This window comes from Mustela erminea, chromosome 12 (assembly GCF_009829155.1).
Source record: "Mustela erminea isolate mMusErm1 chromosome 12, mMusErm1.Pri, whole genome shotgun sequence".
Taxonomy (NCBI): Eukaryota; Metazoa; Chordata; class Mammalia; order Carnivora; family Mustelidae; genus Mustela; species Mustela erminea.
The window spans coordinates 51,298,677-51,325,035 of record NC_045625.1 but is presented as its reverse complement, the minus strand read 5'-3'; the positions used below and the strand labels follow the sequence as shown (position 1 = coordinate 51,325,035).

Sequence of the window (26,359 nt, the reverse complement as noted above, 5' to 3'; positions counted from 1 at the left end):
AGCCCGATGAGGGGCTTGATCCCAGGACCCTGGGATCATGACCTAAGCCGAAGGCAGAGGCTTTAACCCACTGAGCCACCCCAGCGCCCCTGAAATTATTATTTTTTTTTAAGATTTTATTTTTACGTGATCTCTACACCCAAATTGCCGCCCATACCTCAAACCCCAAGATCACGAATCACATGCTCTACCGACTGAGCCAGCCAGGTGCCCCTGAAATGTTAAAAAAAAACAATAAACACAAATATCCTGGTAAATGGCCAAAGGAGACATTGCGACAAAAGAGTCAGAATGGTTCATAAATATATAGGGGAAGGTTTCTCTCATTAATAGTCAAAACAATACAAATTATAGCAATGAGGTACATTTTCTTATTAAATTGGGGAAAAAATAGGAAAGCGAAATACTAATGTGATAAATGCTGGTAAAACTGTTATTTTCCGACATTGTTATGGGCAATGGCAACTGGGATAATCCACATAGAAAGTGTCTGGTTTGTACCCTTTGATACACTAATCCTGTTTTTAGGGACCCCGTCTAATGACATAATCCAAAATACATTCAAAGCTGTAGATACAAAGGAGTTTGTGTGGGAATTTGGAAGCAACCTGAACGTCTAAAATATAGGGGAACAGAGGGTTACTAACTGTACCCCACAGGAAACGTTATGTAGCCATCAATACTGGCTGTGAACATGATAGAATGTTAAATGAAAAAAAAAGCCATCTCTAAAACTGGACCACGGAAAGCAGGAGACCAGCTAGGATTCTACACCACACCCCTTCCCAGAAGGGACTTGCATGATGCACGACTCTCTCAGGCCCCATCGTAATACCTGAGAAGGTTCCCTTTACAGAAAGACTTTTTTTCTTTGCCCACTGGGGAAGGAGGGCAACTTAGACTTTATGCTCAAGGAAATGGTATTTTATCATGAGTTGCGTCTGGCTCTGGAGTTCTTGGAAAGTGCCGGTCCATTCTTGAGCTCACTGGCTACCAGTAGTCTTTTGCTGGGCAGGACAGTCACCATCAAGTCACAGCTCACAAGATTTGCCTGAGCTCACGAAGCCATAAATGGTTATGGTCTCAGGTTAGAACTCCGGGGTCGGTCCTTCATTTATGATCCCGTCTTGTCTCTTGGCCTGAGGATAATTCTCAAGGTTGGGATATCATTACACAATTTATTTGTAACTTTCCAGATTTCTGCCATTACAAACATGGTATCACATTGGCTTCTGTCTTCTGTGTTTATTTTACTGGAGCCATTTAAGAGTATAGACTGATGACCCCAGAACCCCTAAATCCTTTGGTGTTTTTCCAAAAGAAAAAGACTGTCTCTTAGGTGAACACGTACACCTTCCAGAAGCAGGACAATGGTGTCGCCCAGAACAATGCTGTTATCGGAGAGAGGACTTTACAGGGTTGTTGTTTGTCTCCTACCAGTGTCCCCAGTGGCAAAGGGACACCCTTGGCTTGTGTCTGACTTAGTTGTCCAGTCTCTCTCTTGTCCGGCGGTCTGCAGCAATTCTTTTTCCTTGGTGTTTCAGGACACTGACGTTTTTGAAAGGCACAGGCCTGTGGTTTTGCAGAAGGTCCCTCTGCTGGGCTCTCTCATGCTTCCCCACAGAGCAGAGAGCTTAACATGGAACTCCTTGATACCAGGACCCTGAGGGTCATGACCAGAGCCAAAGGCAAACACTTAACTAACTGAGCCACCCAGTGCCCTGGAATTTTTGATAGTGCTTATAAAAATTATGTTTACACTATACTGTAGTCTGTTAGTGTGCAGTAGCATTATGTCTAGAAAAACAACGTATATACCTTAATTTAAAAATACTATATTGGTTCCCCCCCCCAAAAAAAATCTTTAATGCTAAAAAAATGTTAAACATCATCTGAGCTTCCAATAAGTTGTAATCTTTTTCTGGTGGAGGGTGTTGCTTTGATGTTGATGGCTGCTGAGTGATCAGGTTGGTATTTACTAACAGTTGGGGTGGCTGTTACAGTTTCTTAAAGTAAGACAACAATGAAGTTTGCCACATCAGCTGACTCTTCCTTTCCTGAAAGATTTCTCTATAGCATGCAATGCTGTTTGATACCATTTTATCCGCAGGAGAATTTCTTTCAAAATTGGAGTCAGTTCTTTCAAACTGAAAGATTCATAAATCCTTTGTTGTCATTTCAACAATCTTATGGCATCATCACCAGGAATCCTCTCAAGAAACCACATTCTTTGTTCATCTGTAAGCAGCAACTCATCATCTGTTAATTGCAGCAGTTCAGTCACATCTTCAGACTCGACTTCTAATTCTAGTTGTCTTGCAGTTTCCACCATACCTGCAATTACTTCTTCCACCAAAGTCTTAAATCCTTCAAAATCATCCATGAGGGTTGGAATCAACTTTGTCCAAACTCTTGGTAATGTTGGTATTCTGACCTCTTCCATGAATCATGACTGTTCTTCATGGGATCTAGAATGGTGAATTCTTTCCAGAAGCTTTTCAAATGACATTGCCTAGAGCCATCAGAAAAATCATGATCTATGGCAGCTCTAGCCTTATGAAATCTATTTCTTCAATTATAAGACTTGAGAGTTAAAATCACTCCTTGATCCATGGGCTTCAAAATGTATGTTGTGTTAATAGGCATTAAAACATTGTCCATCAGAGCTCTTAGGTGACCAGGTAGATTGTCAGTGAGCAGTAACATTTTGAAAGGAATCTTCTTTTTTTTTTTTTTTTGAGCAGTTGTTTTCAACATGGCTTTAAAATATTCAGTAAAGCATGTTGTAAATGGATGTACTGTCATCCAGACTTTGTTGTTCCATTTATTGAGGACAGGAGAAGTAGATTTAGTGTAATTCTTAATGGCTCTATGTTTTTCAAAAATGGTAAATGAGCATTGGTTTCAACTTAAAGTCAGCAGATGTGTTAGCCCCAAAGTAGAGTCAGCCTGTCCTTTGAAGTTTTGAAGCTAGGCATTGACTTCTCTCTAGCTGTGGAAGTTCTAGATTGCATCTTCTTCCAATAGAAGGCTGTTTCATCTATACTGAAGATCTGTCATTTAGTATAGCCACCTTTATTAATTCTCTTAGCTAGATCTTCTGGATAATTTGGTATAGCTTGTCCATTAGCACCTGCTGCTTCGCCTTGCACTTTCAGGTCATGGTGATGATTTCTTTCCTTCAATATCATGAACCAACCTCTGCCAGCTTCAGATTTTTCTTTGGTAGCTTCTTTACTTCTCTCAGCTTCACAGAATTGAAGAGAGTTAGGGTCTTGCTCTGGATTAGGCTTTGGCTTAAGGGAATGTTGTAGCTGGTTTAATCTTCTGTCCAGACCCATTAAAACTTTCTCCATATCAGCAGGAAGGCTGTTTAGCTTTCTTATCATTCATGTGTTCACTGGAGTAGAAACTTTAATTCCCTCAAGAACTTCTCCTTTGCATTTACAACTTGGCTAACTGTTTGGTGCAGGAAGCCTAGCTTTTGGCCTGTCTTGGCTTTTGACATGCCTTTTTCACCAAGCTTAATTATTTCTCGCTTTTGATTTCAAAAGAGATGTACAGCTCTTCCTTTCACTGGGACACTAGTGACGTCTGTAAGGTTATTAACTGGCTTAATTTCAGTATTCTTGTGTCTCAGGGAATAGGGAGGTGTGAGGAGAGGGAAAGATATGGGGGAATGGCCAGTCGGGGAGCAGTCAGCACACATATTTATCAATTAAGTTTGCCATCTTACATGCATGTGGTCTGTGGTGCCCTAAAACAGTTATAAGGGTTTGAAATGTTGCAAGAATTACCAAATGTGACACAGAGACATGAAGTGAGCAAATACTGTTGGAAAAAATAGTACCAATAGACTTAATTTCATATAGGATTTTGACAAACCTTCCGTTTTTGAAAAACTTGGTATCTGCAAAGCATAATATAGTAAAGCACAGTAAAACGAGGTTTGCTGGTCCATATATTTGTGTTTATGTGTTTTACTTTTTATTATGGAATATTTCAATTAGATGCAAAGGCAGAGATAATATTTTAATGAACTTCCATGTTTGCTCCTCATCCAGCTTAAACAGTTATCAACACATGACCAACCTTATTTTATCAGTAAACATCTACTTCCTTCTTGTCTGCTCTGTCTACCAGTAATGGATTATTCTGAAACAAATCCCAGATATCATCCACGATTACATACGTGTTTATAGTCAGTTCATGTTATTCACAGCAGTTATGTTCTATAAAGTCTTTGAAAACATTGAATTAGCCGACACTGGACCACTTCTTGTGGGGAAGTAAAGGTTTAGGTTTCTGTGAGCTTTTGGCACAACTTCTTGTCAGCTGGTCAACATATAACATTTTTTTAGGTATGTTTCTCTTTAAAGACCTATCTTATATAATATGTATTGTTGATTCATTACTGTTGAACTCATGATACCCTATAACTCATGCTTGAGCAAAAGTTGTCTAATACATTCTTTACTTCAAAAGGCACATCACAGTTTTCTTAACACTTGGGAACACTTCATAACATTTCAGCATTGTGCCTGGTGATCATTTTTAACAGTGAAATCAACAACAAAAGTGCAAAATTGTGAAAAATGTGGCACTAAATAGAACATGAGAACACTTGTCAATGGTATGAGAACTGAAACAGAACATCCCCTTGTCTAACCTCTGCTGGCAACATGTGGTTTGAGTGACTTAAATTTTTGCCACATCGGGCATGCCTGCATATGACTGAAAAATGGCGTGAGTATTGATTTTAGGCTTATAAATGAATTTTAGTGAATAAGCAAATTCACAAATTCTGAGTCCTTGAATGAGGATTGATTCTATCTCTAAACAATAAGGGTTCTTTTTTTAAAAAAATATTTTATTTATTTATTTGACAGAGAGAGACACAGAGTGAGGGAGAGGGAACACAAGCAGGGGGAGCAGAAGAGGGAGAAGCAGGCTTCCCGTGGAGCAGGGAGCAGGATATGGGTCTTGATCCCAGGACTCTGATATCATGACCTCATCCGAGACAGCTGCTTAATGACTGAGCCACCCAGGCACCCATGATAAGTTTTCTTTTTAATAAAACCATGGGGTCATAGTTGAGAGTTTTGTGATTATTCCTGAATACAGTCAAATATCCAGTCAGTTTTCAGATTTCTCCAATAGTCTCATAACTCTTTTTCTTCTATTATTATTATTATTATTATTATTATTATTATTTTTTTTTTTTGAGGGAGAACACATGAGAGAGAGCCTGAACAGGGGTGAAAGAGCAGAGAGAGAGGGAGAGAGAGAATCTCAAGCAAGCGTGGAGCCCAACACGGGGCTCGATTTCATGACACTTGAGATCATGACCAGACCTAAAATCAAGAGTCAGAGTGTTAACTGACTGAGCCACCCAGGCTCATACTTATTTAAAAACTTGGTTGGTTCTGGGGTGCTGAATGTGGAGCCTGCTTGAGATTCTCTTTCTCTCTCTCCCACCTCCCACCTCTGCTCATGCTCTTTCTCCAAAAAAAAAAAAAAAAAAAAGTTAGTTTGCTCCTATGAGGACTCAAACGCAGTTTGCAACTCTATTTATTTTTTTAAAGATTTCTTTATTTGAGTGGGGGGAGGGGCAGAGAGAAACAGTGAATCTTAAGCAGGCTCCCCACTGAGCAAGGAGTATGGAGCCCAGTGGGAGGCTTGATCCCACAATTCTGAGATCATGACCTGAAATCACAAGCTGAAATCAAGAGTTGGATGCTTAAGCAACTGAACCAGCCAGGCGCCCCTCTCTTTGAAACTTAAAATAATAATAATAAATTGGTCCATTTATCCTGTGGAGTTTCTCACATTTTGGATTTTTCTGATTGTAATAGTCTGTATCCTATAGTTACCATACCCTTGATATTAGACCTAAAGACTTATTCAGATCTCATGTTTTGGCAAAAATCTTTGAGGTATAATTATATAATTCTTATCATATCAGAAAGCACATAGTGTCTTATCCAGATCTTTTTTTTTTTTTAATAATTTATTTATTTGACAGAGATTATAAGTAGGCATAGAAGCAGGCAGAGAGAGGAAGGGAAGCAGGCCCCCTGCTGAGCAGAGAGCCCGATGTGGGACTCTATCACAGGACCCTGAGATCATGACCTGAGCCGAAGGCAGCGGCTTAACCCACTGAGCCACCCAGGCTCCCCATTATCCAGATCTTTTTGTGATAACTTTGATCAGTGTCTCTTTAGTCTTGAACATTCTGTATTCTTCTTCTTTTTAATGGCATCAGCTTGTTAAACCACCGTGGTTGTTAGTTATCCTTTAGTAGGTCTTGTATTCTGGATTCACTTGATTGCTTCCTTGTGTTATCACTAAGACTTCTATTCTTTAATTATTACAAATTGAAAGGTAAATCTAAAGCTTGATTATGTTCAGGTTCAACTTTTTTGGCAAATATTTCATAAATTGCTTCGTAGCATATCGCAAATGAAAGCACATATTGTCTGATTGTGCTTCTTTCAGTAATGATAGTCTTAGTGCATTAACGTGATGACAGTCTGATCCCTCCATTATAAAGTTGTATTTTTACCTTATGGCCAACAGGTAATCTAGAAAGTAAATACATTAATGTACTGGTGCCCTGCAAGTGTTCACTTCTCTATCAGCGTTTCACCTAATTTGAGTATACATTGATTATCTGAACTTACTATTTCATTAGGAGCCAAAAGTTGTGATTTTATGTGTTTTTTATTTCTTCTCTATTAACTGGAATTCTTTAACTTTTTGTGACTTTTTAATATATATTATCTTTAAATTTTTTAATTTTTTTGATTAGCTAATATGGCTATATGATTATATGATTCAGCATTTTAAAAGCGTTAAAGAATATGCGATGGGGAGTCTCCCTCTCACTCCTGTCTCCAGCTATTCCTATCCCTTCCTCACACACAGTAATAATAGTGCATTTCTGTCTTTGATCCATTTTGAGTTAAGTTTTGTAAATGTTATAAATTAAGGATCCAGCTTCATTCTTTTGCATGTGGATAGCCAGATGTCCCAGTGCCTGCTGAAAAGACTATCTGCGCGTGCTCCAACCACCGCCCCCCCATCCCGCCCCCACCTTGGATGGTCTTGCATTTGTTAAAAATAGGTTGACCAGGGATGCATGAGTTTTTTTTCTTGAATTCTCAGTGCTATTCTATTGGTTTGTATGTCCATTCTCATTCTAGTGTTAAACTGTCCTGATGACTGTTGTTGTGTACTAGGTTTGAAACCAGGAGTGAATCCTGCTTCTTTGTTTTCAAGAGTGTTTTGGCTATTCTGGGTCCCTTATAATTCCAAGTGAATTTTACTGTCAGTTTATCAATTTCTACAAAGAAGTGATCTAGAATTCTGATAGGGATTATGTTGAATTTGTAGATCAGTTTGGGGACTATTGCTATCTTAACAATGTTAAATTTCTATATCATGAATGTGGGATCTTTTCCAATTTTTAGTCTAAAATTTCTTTTGACAATGTTTTTATTTTGCACTGTTTTGGATAAATTTATTTCTAAGTATTTTACTATTTATGATTCTGTTATAGATGGAATTATTTTCTTAACCTTATTTTCAGATTGGTTAGTGTAACTGTGTAGATTACAATTGATTTCTGCATATTGATCTTGTAACCTGCAAGTGTACTGAACTCATTTATTCTAATTCATTTTTTAGTGGATTCTTTAGGATTTTCTGTAAGATCGTATTATCTATAAATATAGATAGTTTTGCTTCTTCCATTTAACCTTGATGTGTTTTCTTTCTTTCTCTTGCCTACTTGCCCGGTGAGAACTCCAGTACATTGTTGAACGGATGAGGCCAGAGCCAACATCCTTGTTTTATAATAATAATAATAATAATAATATTTAATATTTTATTTATTTATTTGACAGACAGAAATCTGTCTGTAGGCGGAGAGGCAGGCAGAAAGAGAGAGAGGAGGAAGCAGGCTTCTGCCGAGCAGAGAGCCCGATGCAGGGCTCCATCCCAGGACCCTGGGATCATGACCTGAGCTGAAGGCAGAGGCTTTAACACACTGAGCCACCCAGGCGCCCCTATTATTATTTTTTTAAATCCCTGTTCTATTCTTGGTCACAGGGAGAAAGCATGCAGTCCTTTACCATTAGGTGTAATGTTATCTGTGGGGTTTTCATAGGTGTCCTTTGGCCGGTTTAGGAAGTTCCCATCTATTCATATAGTTTGTTTTTTTAATCCAAAGGTTGTTGGATTTTGTCAAATGTATTTTTAAAAATTGTAAAAAAGATTTTACTTTTTTTATTTTGAAATAGAGAGAATTAGAGAGAGAGCACAAGACGGGGGAGGGTTAGAAGGAGAAGCAGACTCCCTGCTGAGCAGGGAGCCTGATGCGGCACTTGCTCCTAGGACTCCCAAGATCATGACCTGAGCTGAAGGCAGTCAGTCAACTGACTGAGCCCCACAGGTGCCCTCAAATGTATGTTCTTTGTATATTGAGATGATTGTGTGTTTTTTGTTTTCCATTCTACAATGTATTACCTTAATTGATTTTCAGATAACTTTATATTCCTGGGGTAAATTCCATTTGGTGGTTATCATGTATAATTTTTTTGAAATGTTGTTGGATTTGGTTTGTTAGTATTTTGTTGAGGACTTTTATGTGTTCATAAGAGGTATTAGTCTGTCGTTGCCTTTTTTTTTTTTTTCCCTCATGATGTCTTTGTTTTTTATATTAGGGTAATATGGGACTTACGGGATGAGAAGTGTTTCCTTTCTTTTATTTTTTTCAGAAGGTTTATTGAAAAGCTGGTATTAGTTGTTCTTTAAATGTTTGATGGAATTCAGCCATAAACCCCTCCAGTCCTGGGCTTTGTGGATAATTTTTTAATTGCTAATTGAATAGATTGGTTCAGGTTTTCTACTTTTTTCTTGAGTCAGTTTTGTTAATTTGTGTCTTTTTAGGAATTTGTCTTTTTTTCTAGGTTGTCTATTTTGCTGGCATATAATTTTTCATAGCATTCCTTTATAATCCTTTTCATTTTTATTACATTGGTGGTAATACCCTCTTTTTTTATTTCTGATTCTGATTGGTGACTTCTCTCTCTATTGTGGCCAACCTAGGTAAAACCTTCTCAGTTTTATTGATCAGTCTTTAAAAATAAAAACAGCCTTTGGTTTCATCAGTTTTTTCTGTTGCTTTTCTAATTCTGTTTCATTAATATTTCCCTAATCTTTATTATTCTTCCTTTTTGCTTGCTTTAGATTTTGTTAGCTCTTACTTTTTCACTAATGGTGGAACAGTAGGTTATTGACTTTAGACCTTTCTTCTTCCTTAATATAGTTATTTAGAGCCATAAATTTTCATCTGAGCATTGCTTTAGCTATATCTATGTTTTGATATTTTGTGTTTTCATTTTCATTCATCTCAAAGTATTTTCTGTTTTTTTTTTAAATTTCCTCTTTGACCTAGTGTTTATTTAGGAGTGGGTTTAATTTCCTCATACTTGTGAGTTTCCCAGTTTTTTCCCTTTTAATTTCTATAAATGGTTGCCTTTCTTACTGATTTTTTTGGAGATTTTCTTGAAAAGATATTTCTTCATTTGCCCTTAGGACCATTACAGAAGTTTTCAGTGACTTTTAAAATAACGTTCACCAGTTTCAGTAGGGAATGGGTCAGTAGAGCTCATCGTCATGACAGATGTCAGGCTTTCAGTATTGTTGTAAGCTCCTAAATTTTGGGAGAATTTGTTAAAGATAGATTTATACACTAGCTCAAAACTTACAAAATATTTGTAGAGTTGTAATTTTGATAGGTATTACCAAATTGGGCCAATTTATATTTCTACTAGCAATGTAAGAAGGTGCCTATTTTCCCCACATCCTCGCCATCACATTGTTTTCAAATTTTTGTATTCTTGTGTATCTGAAAGGTAAAAAATGATATCCTGAAATAGTTTTAACTTCCATTTTTCTTATTATGCATGACTGAAGTCTGAGAGCCATTTTATATTCTTTTATGTGGATTTTTTCTTTTCTTTCTTTTTTTTTTTTTAAGATTTTATTTATTTGTTTAACAGAGATACAGAGTGAGAGATGGAACACAAGCAGGGGGAGTGGGAGAGGGAGAAGCAGGCTTCCCACAGAGCAGAGAGCCCGATGCAGGGCTTGAAACCAGGATTCTGGGATCATGACCGGAGCTGAAAGGCAGACACTTAATGACTGAGCCACCTAGGCGCCCCTGGACTTTTTCTTTTATATATCTTTCTATATCCTTTTCCTATGGCATTTCTAATTCATGTCCTGTAGTGCCCTTCAAATTCAGTATATTATTTATAGAACTTAATGGCTTCTCCTTTGAGGCTTTTTTTTTTTTTTAACTATATAACTTTTTTTTTTTAACTATATAACTATTTTAGTATTGCAAGCATACCATTTTCTTCTTTTCTCTAAATTTCACATCTTGAAGGTAATCTTTGATACTATTTGGTCTCTTTTTGAAGAAAATCAATTCCAATGTTCAGTTACTTTCTCTCTCTCTCTCTCTGTTTTTTCTTTTTTTTTTTTTTGAGAGAGAGAAAAAGAGAGTGTGTGAGGGAGTGCCAGAGAGAATGGGAGAGAGAAATTCCCAAGCAGGCTCCACACCCAGCACAGAGCCTGATGGAGGGCTCTATCTCACAACCCTAAGTCAAGACCTGAGCCAAAAATCAAGAGTCAGAGGCTTAACCAACCAACCTCAGTCACTTTCTCTTTTTGTCAGTCAGATCCAGTAATTCCTCTCTGTCCTTAATTTCCATTCTCTCTGTCTAGGCTCTTGGTATTTCAGCTCTGAATATCTTACTGATTTCTTTTTTAAACGTGAATTCTGTTTTATATCTTCACTTTGAGACAAAGCAATATTTAAGGCACCAAAGAATATGATTTATAGAGTTTAGGGTAAAGGTAACTAATGAAAATTCTAGGATTTTTTTAAAGTTTTTTTTTTCTTTTTTTTCCTTAAGATTGATTGATTGATTTATAAGGTTTTATTTATTTGACATGGAGAGAGAGATCACAAGTAGGCAGAGAGGCAGGCAGAGAGAGGGGGAAGCAGGCTCCCCACTGAGCAGAGAGCCTGATGTAGGCTTGATCCCAGGACCCTGAGATCATAACCTGAGCCAACGGCAGAGGCTTAACTCACTGGGCCACCCAGGTGCTCCTTTAAGATTTATTTTTAAGTAATCTCTGCATTTAACATGGGCTTCAAATTCACAACCTTGAGATCAACAGTCAGGTGTTCTACCAACTGACACAGCCAGGTGCCTCTAAGACCTTTTTAATATATACCTCAAAGAACCTTATTACCTTTGGATTTGGTTGTCTGGAGGCTATCAGATGTTGCAAGGAAACCAGATTATGAAATTCAGAAATGTATAGCCATCACTAAAGTAAATATTTCTACCAAATTTACTCACTCAATGAATATCAACTGAGTGTTGTCTGAGTGTCAGACACTGTGCTGAAAGTTAGATAAAGATAGCTCTGTGCCTAGCTGTCTAGAGTACTGTCTAGTCAGAGAAAAATTTGTAGAGACAATTTGTGATAGAGTTTGCTGAGTACTGTGATGAGTATATTCATATTAGTGTAATTCTTTCCTTGATCTCTGAAAAAAGATGTAAAAACAGTTTCACTAATTCTAAAAAGAAGTTTATTATTGAAAATAAAATTTTGATTTCCCAATAGAATAATATGACACAGGGACGCCTGGGTGGCTCAGTTGGTTAAGCGGCTGCCTTCGGCTCAGGTCATGATCCCAGCGTCCTGCGATCGAGTCCCGCATCGGGCTCCTTGCTCGGCAGGGAGCCTGCTTCTCCCTCTGCCTCTGCCTGCCAATCTGTCTGCCTGTCCTCGCTCTCTCCCCTTCTCTCTCTGATTAAAAAAAAAAAAAAAAAAAAAAAAAAAGAATAATATGACACAAATAGAAAACATTTGTATATATTGTATTTTCCTTATGAATTTGTAGGAAATACTATTATATTTTTTATTTTTATTTTTATTTTTTTTTAGATTTTATTTATTTATTTGACAGACAGAGATCACAAGTAGGCAGAGAGGCAGGCAGAGAGAGAGGGGGAAGCAGGCTCCCTGCTGAGCAGAGAGCCGGATGCGGGGCTCAATCCCAGGACCCTGAGATCATGACCTGAGCCGAAGGCACAGGCTTCAACCCACTGAACCACCCAGGTGCCCCTAGAAAATACTATTTTATATTTTGAGTTTACCTATCATTTTATGACTTTATTATGAACTACTGCCAAAAGCAGTATATCACATTTTGGATATATCACTTGTTTATTAGCCCTACAAATGCAGTTGCCTTGCCATTACATATAAACCTCACTTCGGTATATTATTAGTGCCATAAGATATTGCCACTGTATTTTATCTTTGAATGCATAAGGTAACATTGCCACTTCAGTAGGTAGGATGATAAATGTTTAAGAAACAGTAACGTGGAGTTTCATAGAATATCAGTACATTAGGAACTATAGAAACTTGAATTACTCAACTTTCTTTGAATAACTATAAATGTGTATAGCCAAAGTTCATTACCTTTGTCTTAGACACAGACTTCATCCTGACTTTTTAAATTTTGTAATACATTATTTTGAGGTTGAAATAGAACAGTAGAAACTGGGCGCCTGGGTGGCTCAGTGGGTTAAGCCGCTGCCTTCGGCTCAGGTCATGATCTCTGGGTCCTGGGATCGAGTCCCGCATCGGGTTCTCTGCTCCGCGGGGAGCCTGCTTCCTCCTCTCTCTCTCTCTCTGCCTGCCTCTCTGCCTACTTGTGATCTCTCTGTGTCAAATGAATAAATAAAATCTTAAAAAAAAAAAAAAAGAACAGTAGAAACTGCTGTTATTTTGCTTACTGAAATTATTTAATTTGCTTACTAAATTAATTAATTAATTTGCTTACTAAAATTATGTAAATAATTTTATGGGCTTTTCTAACAGTCCTCCATTTTGTGTAGCTCTGCCTTAAGGTATTGCAGTTTGTCATTCACCTGTGATGACAGAGAATCCCAGGAAGTGACTTATTGCGTTTCTTTGCTGCTACTTATTTTTTCAGAGAAGGGCTATAGCTTGTTAGTCTATTTCTTCCACTACATTTATTTGTTTTCCTGTCTACAAATCCATCTCTCTCTTTACTTATTGCATTTGCTACTATTCTAATTCGTTTTTACATACTTTCTGTTCTTTTCTATTATTTTGCATTCATTTAAATGTCTTAGGGCAGTGGTCTAAATGTGGTCTGCCGACTTGTGTTCTTAACAAACAGTAAAGATCATGTGCCGGGATGTAAATTAAAACTTACGCTTTCTTTGAGAAAGTTGTTACTTGTTTTGCCTTATTTCATAGTAAAGCAGTAATAACCAATTCACAGTTACGCGTTTTGAGTAGCACTGCCTTAACATTCTGTATTATGATTTTTACTGCTTTCACTAGAGATACTCTAAGCTGTGTGAGTGGAACAGAGTAAAATATGAAGAGAATCAGAATAGTATTTTTTTTTAAAGATTTATTTATTTATTTGACAGACAGAGATCACAAGTAGGCAGAGAGGCAGACAGAGAGAGAGGAGGAAGCAGACTCCCTGCTGAGCAGAGAGCCCGATGTGGGGCTTGATCCCAGGACCCTGGGATCATGACCTGAGCCGAAGGCAGAGGCTTTAACCCACTGAGCCACCCAGGTGCCCCCAGAATAGTATTCTTGAAGGAGTCACCAGCAGTTCTTGAAGTCACCATTAAGCATAAACTCAAAGAAGAAAGTGCATCATAAAAGTATTGTTAAGTTTAAAAGTTTAAAAATAATGAAAATTGTGTAATTGGAAATTTGCATTTCCATTTCTTTTGCTTTAGTGATGGAGCAGAAATTTGTGGGTGGACTTTATATACTTAGGAGCTTCAAAAATCTCTTTTTGATGATGTAATTAATTCCTACCTAGATGTTTCCCTGATTCACTGAATTTGCTTTTTTTGTTACTGTACCTGAGGATGGATGGAGAGAGGTGGTTTGGTGGGCAGGATTGCTTGTAGATCACATGACATAGAACAATAAACTTAAGTGAGTTTACCAGAAACATTTCTAATCATGTGGGGTAAAGTTCTCTCTCTTTTTTTTTTTTTTGCTTTCAGTTGCTTGAATAGCTTCTTATGCTGATTATTGATTTGAAATTAGATGAGAGGATGTTAATTAGATTCTTACTTGGTTTTCTGGTTTAGGTAACATATTGAGATACTAATGCATTTATTTTATATCATAGTAACTATAGTATTTTTTCCCTTTTACAGAAATTACCTCAGTGATAAGAGCACAATAAAACATATTTAAGTTGATGTTGTGTTCTTGTGATTCATTAAATATCCTTAAGTAAATCATACACAGAGACCTATTCTGCTCATATAGGTCTGTAGTTTCCTGAATCTACTTTAATAGCATTTATATTTTGTTACTTATATGTGTCAGTCTTTTGCCTTTCTGATTGAACATTGTGAGGATAAAGATCATATGATACATGTTTTCCAAGTGCTTAACGTAGTCCTTGTATTAGTGCAGAAAGGCGCTGAATGAATGAATGAATGAATGAGCAAGCGAGTGAATGCTACTAAATTATAAGGCATTGGAAATCAATATCTTGAACATAAGTAAGTGTATTTGTATATTAAGAAGGTAATGTTAGGAAATAGTTTTAAGAGGTCCTGAAACTTTTGGTTGTTGTACACCATGAGTTAACCGTGTAATTTAATAATTTATTTATTTATTTTTTTAAAGAAGCACAGAAACTGAGCTTCTTCTCAGAAGGGAGGGAGAGGAGTGGAGAGTGCCTCCAGAATCCTAGACTTTCAGTGTGCTGCTCTCTGTCTCACCAGGAGCACTAATTGAACTGGCATACTGTGGTGGAAACAGTTAAAAACAAGGAAAAATGGTGGGTACTTGTTGTTTGAGAGGCTCCTAGGATTTCATGTTGGGCTTATTGGTAGGGATCTTTTCCTGTCAAAGTCAGTTCAAAAGACTTGGGAGAGGTGGCTGTTTTTCAAAATGCACAGAAAGCAGTGCAAAACCACAAGGAGTATGAAGAATGGGGAAACATTAAACACTCCAAGGAATAAAGTAAATCTAACTAAGGAAATGGACGTTTTTGTTTTTGTTTTTGTTTTAAAGAATTTATTTATTTATTTATTTATTTGACAGGCAGAGATCACAAGGAAGCAGAGAGGCAGGCAGAGAGAGAGAGAGAGGGAAGCAGGCTCCCTGCTGAGCAGAGAACCCGATGCGGGACTCGATCCCAGGACCCTGAGATCATGACCTGAGCCGAAGTCAGCGGCTTAACCCACTGAGCCACCCAGGCGCCCCAGGAAATGGACGTTTATGAATTGCCTGGCAAACAATAATAGTGATTTTTAAGAAGTTCACCGAGTTACAAGAGAACACCGATGATTAAAGGAAATTGAAAGAATGATACATGAGAAAAGAAATATCAACTAAGAGAGACTATAGAAAAAGAACAATAGAAATTCTGAACCAGAAAAATACAGTAGCAACTAGAAAATTCACTATATGGTTTAATAGTAAGCTTGATTCAGCAGATGAAAGAATCAGTGAATTTGAAGACAAGTCCTTTGAAATTATGCAGTTAGAGGAGCAAAAAGAAAGAATGAAAAGAAGTGAAGAAAGCCTAAACAATTTATAGATCAACATTAATGATTTAATATGTATTATGGGTGTCCCAGAAGAAAGAGAAAGGTGGAGAAAGCTTACTTAAAGAACTAATGACCTAAAATTTTGTTAAGTTTGGGTAGGGAAATGGACATCAATATTGACGAAGCTCAGAGGACTCCAAGTAGGGTGAACTTAAAGAATTGTACACAGAATCAAAGTCCAGTTGACCCTTGAATAACACAAATTTGAACTGTGCAGGTTTTGCAGATTTTTTTCCATAAATAGAATACTATCAGTGTATTTTCTTCTTTGATTTTTTTAATATTCTCTTTTCTCGAACTTTATTGTAAGAATATGATATATAATACATAGAACATACAAAATATGTGTTAATTGACTGTTTCTATTCTTGATAAGGCTTCTGGTCAGCTTAGGTTATTAGTTGTTAAGTTTTGGAGGAATCATAAGTTATATGTGGATTTTTGATTGTGCATGGGCTCAGGATCCCTAGTGCCTAGGTTGTTCAAGTGTCAGCTGTATAATCAAATGGCCAAAGGGCAAAGGCAAAGAGAGAATTTTGAAAGCAGGAAAAGTAGTCCTATATAAGAGAATTTCATAAGAATATAAGTAGATTTCTCAGAAATCTTACAGGCCAAAAGGGAGGAGATGATATACTCAAAGTTCTGAAGAAAGAAAATAAACCCCGCCATCTAAGAATACTATCCCCAGCGAAACTGTTCTTCAAAAATGAAGAAGCAATGGACTTTCCTAGGTAAGCAAAAGCTAAGGTCATTCATCAAGGCTAAAACTGCCTTGCCAGAAATGCTAAAGGGAGTTCTTCACATTGAAACAAAAGGATACTAACGAGCAACATGAAAGTATATAAAAGTAAAATTCACTGCTAAAGTGACTATATGAATCAGGATACTGTAATACCATAATGGTGGTGTATAAATCACTTAACTCTAGTAGAAAAGTTAAAGACAGAAGTCTTTTTTTTTTTTTTTAATTTTTTTTTTTTTAAGATTTTATTTATTTATCAGAGAGAGAGAGGGAGAGAGAGCGAGCACAGGCAGACAGAATGGCAGGCAGAGGCAGAGGAAGAAGCAGGCTCCCTGCTGAGCAAGGAGCCCAATGTGGGACTCGATCCCAGGATGCTGGGATCATGACCTGAGCCGAAGGCAGCTGCTTAACCAACTGAGCCACCCAGGCGTCCCAAGACAGAAGTCTTAAGAATAATTGTAACTGTAAAATATTTACAGTTATTCAATATAAGAAAACATTGTGACATCATCAATAATAGTGTGGATGAGAGTAAACATAGTTTTTGTATGGCTTGAAGTTAGGTTCTTACCAGCTTGTAACAGACTGTTACAATTTAAGATGTATTATGTTAACATCCTGATAACCATAAAGAAAATGCCTGTGGAAGATACACAAAAGAAAAAGAAAGGAATCAAAGCATAAAATCAAACAATGTTAATGGAAGATAGCAAGGGAAGAAAAGAATAAAATAATTAAGAGAGAGAAAACAATTTCTTAAAATGACTGTATAAAGTTCTTACCTATCAATAATTATTTTAAATGTAAATTCTTTTTTTTTTTTAAGATTTTATTTATTTATTTGACAGAGAGAAATCACAAGTAGATGGAGAGGCAGGCAGAGAGAGAGGAGGAAGCAGGCTCCCTGCTGAGCAGAGAGCCCAATGCGGGACTTGATCCCAGGACCCTGAGATCATGACCTGAGCCGAACGCAGCGGCCTAACCCACTGAGCCACCCAGGTGCCCCTAAATGTAAATTCATTTAATTCTCCAAACTAAAGACCTAGCATAGCTGAATGAATAAATGTATATTAGACAGAGTAGACTTTAAAACATTTTAAGTTACCAGATACAATGAAAGTCATTTTATAGTGACAAGAGTTAATTCATCAGGAAGATACAATAATTATAACAATTTGTCCTTAACATCCGGCCACCTAAATGTATAAAGGAAACACTGACAAATCTAAAGAGAGAAATAGATAACAAAACAGTAATACTAGGGTCTACAGTACCCCATTTCCAACAATAGATGGAATATCCAGACAGAACAGCAATAAAGAAACAGAGGACTTTAACAGCATTGATGACCAAATGGACCTAACAGAGAGGTAACATACATTCTACCCCACAGCAGCAGAATACTCACACATTGTTCTCAAATGCAGATAGAACATTTGCAAGGTAAATCACATTTAGGTAACAAGTCTCAACAAATAAAAAAAAATAAAATCATCAGTATTTTTTTCTAATGAGAATAGAATGAACTTAGAGATCAGTAGCAAAAGGATAACTGAAAAATTCACAAATATATGAAAATTAAACAACACTTCTGCACGATCAATGGATTAAACAGAAGTCAAAAGAAATAAAATATCTTGAGACAAGTGAAAATGAAAACAATATACTGGGACGTCTGGATGACACAGTTGTTAGGCATCTGCCTTAGGCTCAGGTCAAGATCCCAGGGTCCTGAGGTCTAGGCCTGTGTCACTCAGTGGGAAGCCTGCTTCTCCCTCTCCCACACCCTCTGCTTGTGTTCCTCTTTAGCTGTCTCTCTTTGTCAAATAAATAAAATCTTAAAAAAAGAAAAAAGAAAACAATATACCAAGCATTATGGGATGCAGCAAAAGATAAAGGCAATTTTATAGTGGTAAAGATCTACATTAAAAAAGAAGAAAGATTAAAAAAAATTTACACCTAACGAACATGAAAAAGAACAAGGTAGTAAAAAGTTGGCAGATGGGAGGAAATACTGAGCATAAATAAATGAAAGAGACTATATAAGCAATAAGAAAAAAAAACTGGGAAAAAATTAATGAAACTGAGAGTTTGTTTTTTGAAAAGATCAATAGAACTGATCCAACTCTAGCTAGAATAAGAAGAAGACTCGAAGGAAGAAATTCAGAAATGAAAAAAGAGACATTACAACTGATGTCACTGAGATAAAGGGAGCATAAGAGATACTATGAAAAATAAATGTCAAAAAATTGAATAACCTAAGAGAAATGGATAAATTTCAGAAAACAACCTACAAAGACTGAATCATGAAGAAATAGAAAATCTGAAAAACCTTAAATGAATAAGGACATTGAAACAGTAATCAAAAACTTTCTAGCAAGGAAAATCGCAGGAGCAGATGGCTTTACTGGTGAATTCTACCAAAATTAAAGAAGAATTAATACTAATACTTAAACTCTTCCAGAAACCCAAAGGAAAGGAAACACATCTAAACTCATTTCACAAAACTTGCATTAGTCTGATACCAAAGCTAGAAAAGAACACTATGAAAAAAGAAAACTGCAGACCAACATCCCTGATGAACATTGATGCAAAAAACCTCAACAAAATGCTAGCAACCTAAATTCAACAGGTCTTTAAAGGATCATATACCGGGGCACCTGGGTGGCTCAGTGGGTTAAAGCCTCTGCCTTCGGCTCAGGTCATGATCTCAGGGTCCTGGGATCGAGTCCCGCATCGGGCTCTCTGCTCAGCAGGGAGCCTGCTTCCTTCTCTCTCTCTCTGCCTGCCTCTCAGTGTACTTGTGATTTCTCTCTGTCAAATAAATAAATAAAATCTTTAAAAAAAAAAAAAAAGAAGGATAAAAATCACATGATCATATCGATTCAGAAAAAGCATTTGACAGAATTTGACATCATTTCATAATAAAAATCTCTTAACAAACTATAGAAGGAGTTTACCTCAGCATAAGAAAAACCACATGAAAAGCTGACAGCTAACAAAAAATATTTAATGGTGAAAAGCTAAAAGCTTTTTTAAAGAGCAGGACAAATGCAGGGATTCCTACTTTCTGCACTTGTGCTTAACACAGTTTTGGAAGTCTTAGCCAGAGAAATTAGATAAGCAAAATAAGTAAAAGGCAACAGATTGGAAAGAAGAAAACTGTTTCTGGAGATGACATAATCTGCATGTAGAAAACCCTAAAGACTCCACAGAAAAACTTGGTAAAAGTGAATTTGGTAAATTTACAGGATATAAAATCAGTATACAAAAATGAGTTGCATTTGTATATGCTAACAAAGAACTGTTCTAAAAGCAAAGTAAGAAAGCTATTTCCTTATAATATCATAAAAAAGAATAAAATATTTAGGAATAAACTTAAAGTGGGTAAAAGGCCTGTACACTGAAAACTAATACATCAAAGAAAAAAATTAAGAAGATAATTAAATGTAAAGATATCCTGTGTTCCTGGATTGGAAGACTTAATATTTAATTAAAGTGTCCATAGTACTCATCACACTGTACAAATTAATGCCATCTCTATCAAAATCCCAATAACATTTAAAAAAATATTTTATTTATTTGACAGAGAGAAATCACAACTAGGCAGAGAGGCGGGCAGAGAGAGAGGAGGAAGCAGGCTCCCTGCTGAGCAGAGAGCCCGATGCGGGGCTCGATCCCAGGATCCTGGGATCATGACCCGAGCTGAAGGCAGACGCTTTAACCCACTGAGCCACCCAGGCGCCCAATATTTTTTTTTAAATTTGACAGAGAGATCACAAGTAGGCAGAGAGGAAGGCAGAGGGGGAGGAGGGAAGCAGGCTCCCTGCAGAGCAGAGCAGCCCGATGCGGGGCTCCATCCCAGGATCTTGGGATCATGACCTGAGCCGAAGGTAGAGGCTTTAATCCACTGAGCCACCCAGGCACCCCCCCGCCCCCGCAATAGCATTTTTTTTTTAAAAAAGAATAATCTTAAAATGTGGAACCACAAATAGGCTCTAATATCCAAAGCAATTTTGAGCAAGAACAAATATGGAGGCATCATACTTACTGCTTTCAAAATTAAAATGATAATATTACAAAGTGACAGTATTCAAAAGAGTATGGTACGATCATAACAGACATATAGACCAATAGAGCAGAACAGAAAGCTCAGAAATAAATCCATGCAGGCATGGTCACTGAGTTTTTTGTAATAGTGCCAAATGGGTAAAAGATAGTCTTTTCAACAGTGGTGTTGGGAAAATTGGCTATTCACATACAAAAAAATGAAATTGGAATCCTTTCTTATATTGTACACAAAAATCAACTCAAAAGGAGTTAAGGATTTAAATTTAAGACCAAAATCTATAAAACCACTAAAAAGAAACATAAGGGACTAACTATATGACATTGGTATTAGATGTGATTTCTGGGTAATGACCAAAAGTGTAAGCAACAAAAGAGAAGTGGGACTACCTCAAAATAAAACAGCACAGGACACAGAGTGAAAGGCTACTACAGAATGGGAGAAAATATTTGCAAACCATATGGGTGATAAAGTGTTATACCAGACACTGTGAATACAATGATGAAAAAGGGAAATGTAGCCTTTTGATGCTTACAGCCTTGTGGTCAAGCCCACTATACCTGCAATATAGGGAATACTAGTATGTATAGAAAATGTTTCAGGTATTATTATACCATTTCTTCAGACTTCTAATAAGGTACTGATACTATTATGGCAGAGACTGCTGGGGTTACTTTCTTTTTTTTCTGGGCATACAACTAGGCTGTTTTCCAGTTTCCTTTTGCCTTTAGGCGTGACATTACAATTGAATTCTGGCAAATGAATTGTGGGTGGGAATAATATATCCCACTTTTAGGCCTGGCACAGGAAAGATACTTTTTAGGCCAGGCACTCTTATACCAGCTCTCTGGTCCTGTCTACCAGCTGAATGAGAGGGATTCAGAGGATTCAAAGGATCCACAAGATGCCAGAAGCTGGGACTTTGAGTGACTTAAAGCCAGACACTTTCCCTTTCCATCCATCTCTAACTTGTGCTAGTGGAAATCAACTGTATGTAGTTGGGTGTTAAGCTGCTGAGATCTTGGGGTTATTTTATTTTTAAAACTTAATTCCTTTTTTTTTTCTTGAAAATTTTAAAATAGCTATTGCTTAAACATTTTCTAAAACACTTTTAGGTCTCACATCTAGGTCTTTAATGTACTTTGAGTTTATTTTTGTGTATGGTGAAAAGTGTGGTCTAGTTCCATTCTTTTACATGTTGCTGTTTAGATTTCCCAGCACCATTTATTGAAGAGACTGTCTTTTCCTATTGTATATTCTTGCCTCTTTTATTGAGGATTAATTGACCATATTAACATGGGATTTTTTTCTGGGCTTTCTATTCTGTTCCATTGATCTATGTGTCTGTTTTTTTGTGCTAGTACCATACTGTTTTGATTAATGCAGCTTTGTACTACATCTTGAAATCTTGTGATACCTAGCTTTACTTTTCTTTCTCAAGATTGCTTTGGCGCTCTGGTATCTTTTGTGATTCCATACAAATTTTAGTATTATTTATTCTAGTTTGGTGAAAAATGCTTCTGGTGTTTTGATAGGGGTTGATTGCTTGGGGTAGTATGTTTTTCCAAAGAAGACATACAGATGTCCAGCAGAGACATGAAGAAATACTCAACATCACTAATCATCAGGGAAGTGTAAATCAGAACCACAATGGGATATCACCTTGTACCTGTCCGAATGGCTAAAATAAAAAAGACAATTCAAGAAATAAGTGTTGGTGAGGGTATGGGGAAAAAAAGAACCCTAGTGTACTCTTGGTAGGAATGCATCCTGGTGCAGTCAATATGGAAAACTGTATGGAAGTTATGCATAAAATTAAAAATAGAATTACCATATGACCAATAATTCTACTACTGGGTATTTATCCAAAGAAAAGAAAGACACTAATTTAAAAAGATAAATGCCCTGTATTTATTTTAGCATTATATATAATAAGCAAGATATAGAAGCAGCCTAGGTGTGCTTTGATAGATGAATGAATAAGGAAGATGCGGTATCTGTGTGCAATGTAATATTATACAGTTATAACAAATGATGAAAGCTCCATATTTGTGACATGGATCAACCTAGAGGATATATGCTAAGTGAAATAAATCAGAGAAAGACAAATACCATATCATTTCACTTATATGTGGAATCTAAAAAAACCAAATTAATAAACAACCATATCTATAAATATAGACAGCAAACTAATGGTTGCCAGAGCGGAGGGGAATGGGAGGATGGGCAAACTGAATGAAGGGGAGTAGCAGATACAGGTTACCAGTTATAGAATGAATAAGTAATGGGAATAAAAACATGGCATAGGGAATACAGTCACTGATACTGTAATAGCTTTGTAGGATGACATAGGGTAGTGAAACTTGTGAGTGTAGCATAATATATAAAGTTGAATCATTATGTATACCTGAAACTAGTGTAACAGTAATGCACATGGAACTACCTTTTTCTTGATTTCTTCTCTTTTTTGGATATCTGCTTGGAGATGCTTAATGATAGTTTTATTACTTTCATTTACTATGCCTGTAGGTCAAGAAATCTATGAGTACTTTTAGAATTTCATGTGAATAAAATTTCATTTACTATGCCAGTAGGTCAAGAATCTATGAGTACTTTTAGAATTTCATGTGAATAAAATTTCATTTACTATGCCAGTAGGTCAAGAAATCTATGAGTACTTTCAGAATTTCATGTGAATAAAATACATACGGTGTCAGAGTGTTGGGAAATTATTCAAAATAACTGCGAGTACTTGGGTTGTTTACTGCCTTTAAATCATATAGTTTTTGTAATTATGAAAGGTAGGAATGCCCAAGGTTTTTCTATGGATGTTTCTTTTTATTTTCTGGATTTCATTCTAAAATTGACTTGGCATTTAAAATTTAAAAATGAGGAATTTTATTTTGAAAGGCTGAATGTGGTAAAAAGATGTATTCTTGACCAAACATAAATGTCTAGGAATTACAGTACACTTGTTGCTAAGTCTAGTTATAAGTGTTATAAATGTTGCTTTTCTAAAGTAATTGATGTGTAAAAGTCCTTTACATTTTTGCGTCCAACATAATTAATACTTTGTTCATTTATGCTGATGTTTTATTTTTGGCATTATAGAGTTATAAGAAAATAACCCTTGAAAACCTGAGAAAAACTTCTAGAATTTTGAAAAACATTAATGATTATAATCTGTTGGAGGATTTGTAGAAATGTTTGTGGAGACAATGTTGGTGTCTTTAAGGGAAGTAAGAACTATTCGTCTAACTTCTGTTTTTCTTTTCTGGTTCACTGATTCTTTACTCTGTCCTCTGCGGGATTATTTTGTTTTTTTGTACTTTTCATTTCTAGAATTTCCATTTGATTTTTCTTTGTACATCTGTCTCTTTGCTGAGGCTTTTTGTGACTTTTCTGAGGTTTCTAGTTTGTTTCTTGTATCTTTATAATTGCTTGTTAAGGCATTTTCAGGATGGTTTGCTTAAAAATTTAGTTGGATAATTCTAACAGTTCTGTCCTCTTGGTATTAGCCTCTATTGATTTTTTAAAAATTCAGTTTTATATATTCCTGGCTCTTGGTATGATGAGTGATTTTTTTTTTTTTTTAATTGCAACTGGACATGTTGGACTCCATGTCTTAACTTAAACCTGTTTAGGCTGGCTTTCTTTGATATCACTCCATTAGGGGAAGAAGTGGTGCCTCTCTTTCTCTTTATAAGAGATTAGAAGTTCAGGTTCCTTTCTTAGTATTTGTTGACACCTTCTTGGCCTTTGTTGATACCTAAGTAGTGGGGAAGGGCTTTTCATTACTGCTGTGTGGGTACAGGAGTTAACCACTCTCTGCTAGGCCTTCACTGCTGTACTCTGGCTGGGAGGAGCTAGAGTACCTCCTTATTCTTTTTCCTTCACTCACCTCCATGCAGTGGTGAAAGTTCCGATTACTTTTTCCTGTTAGAGAAGATCTTTTGGCTTGTGGGATTTGTTGCAGGTGTGGATGATGTTCAAGATCTAATTGTAAAAATTCTCCAGAATAATGAAAGTTCAGACATTGCCCCATCGGGAAGGGGAGGGTGGGAAGTTTTAGTACAGCCTTGCATGGATTGAAATCTGGGTTCCCCACCTGGCCCTTGTTGGTGTGGGTGGTAGTGGGGCCACATTGTTCTTTCTCATGGTGATAGATTGAGATTGAGTGGTTAATGTCTAAAGTTTTCTTTCTTGTTAGCTGCCTCTTTTCTGATCTTTTTGGCTAGATAGAACAGGCTTTTGCTGAGACTTTTTCTTTCTTTCTTTCTTTTTTTTTTTTTTACTGCATGTATTGGCGTTTCTAGGTTGTCAACTTTTCCAGCTCCAAATCTGTGATATGTGAGGCAAAAAGAAAAATCCAGGGAACTCATCACCGTGTTGTTCCTTGAGGTCCAAGATTCCCAGCCTGTCATTTTTCCTCCACCTTCAGAGTTTTCTGGTTTTATATATAATTCCCAGGATTTTTAGTTGTACTTTGAAGGAGACATAGAAATCCTTGGAATACTTTTTCCTATGAGTGGAAGATGATCATATTTTAAAAACTTATATTTTGACACTGTATTTAGGAGTTAATTGGACTGAGAGACATGACATTGTTAAAATCTACTCTGGGATTTAAGCAGTTGATAGGTGAAGCTTTTACTCTGGGGGAGGGAGACAAATACCTAGCCACTGTGTCGTCATTCTTCCCCTTCCATTTCTTAGTGGTCTTTCCTGGTTGTTCACAATTCTCTTTCCTACTGAGTCTTGAATTAAAGCAGCATTCCATTCAGCTCTCTGCTTTCGCACAGGTTAGAAATTCTAGCCTGTCTGCTATACCTGACCTAGAGCTTTATTCAGTTGAACATAGTTAATGTGAATTGTAATGGGAGATTTTCAGCTGGGATAGCTCTAACATTTATAAAACTGATAAAGTTACTCATAAAGTCAAGTGAAATAGATCATTAGTTGTTTCTGGAGGGTCTTTGTCTTCCAAGTATCTTATCTTCATTTATGTGTAGACAACAGTATTCCAGAATTCTAGTAGTTAAGTTTAGGCCATTAATTGCCATTGGGAATTATTTACTTTTATGTGTGTGTTGGTGGTGGGGTGAGTGTATAGTCAATTTATAATTAGTAAACAAGCTAAAACATTTTTTAAGATTTTATTTATTTGACTGAGATCACAAGTAGGCAGAGACACAGGCAGAGAGAGAGGAGGAAGCAGGCTCCCTGCTGAGCTCAGAGCCTGATGTGGGGCTCGATCCCAGGACCCTGGGATCATGATCTGAGCCGAAAGCAGAGGCTTTAACCCACTGAGCCACCCAGGCGCCCCATATTTTATTTATTTTATAGAGAGAATGAGCAGAGGGAGGAGCAGAGGTAGGGGGGCAGACACTGCACTGACTGTGGAGCCCAGTGTGGGGCTCAGTCCCATGACCCCAAGATCATGAATTGAGCCTAAATCATGATGCTTAACTAAGTCACCCAGGTGCTCTCAAACTAAAACATATTAAAACCAATTTTAAATCTAAACTATATCATACTTATGAATGCAGGCACATTCATTGTCTTATCTGGAAGTAAGACCAAACAATCCTCATTGTTTTAATAGATTTATCACTTGATAAGGTTATTTGGGGGAATATAAACCAGGAAGAAAAGAGTAACCCCCAAACCCCCTTGAGTAGGATTACAGTGTTTTACTATATATTGGACTTTTGAAAACTATCTGTAACATTAAAGATTAGCTTATGAACAAATATTTCCTGTTTTTTAAAACAATAAGAAAAGACATATAAATGTTGAAATAGAGTCTTGAGCAATAAAAAA

The 26,359-nt window shown here is 36.7% G+C and overlaps 1 protein-coding gene and 1 pseudogene across 4 annotated transcripts in view; one reads left to right on the top strand and one right to left on the bottom strand.

Annotated features, from left to right (window-relative positions):
* CNTLN (centlein) overlaps positions 1–26,359 on the top strand; it is a 292,701-nt gene that overhangs the window by 7,598 nt on the left and 258,744 nt on the right. The window lies entirely within an intron of this gene.
* Positions 1,776–24,581, bottom strand: LOC116570840 (annotated as a pseudogene).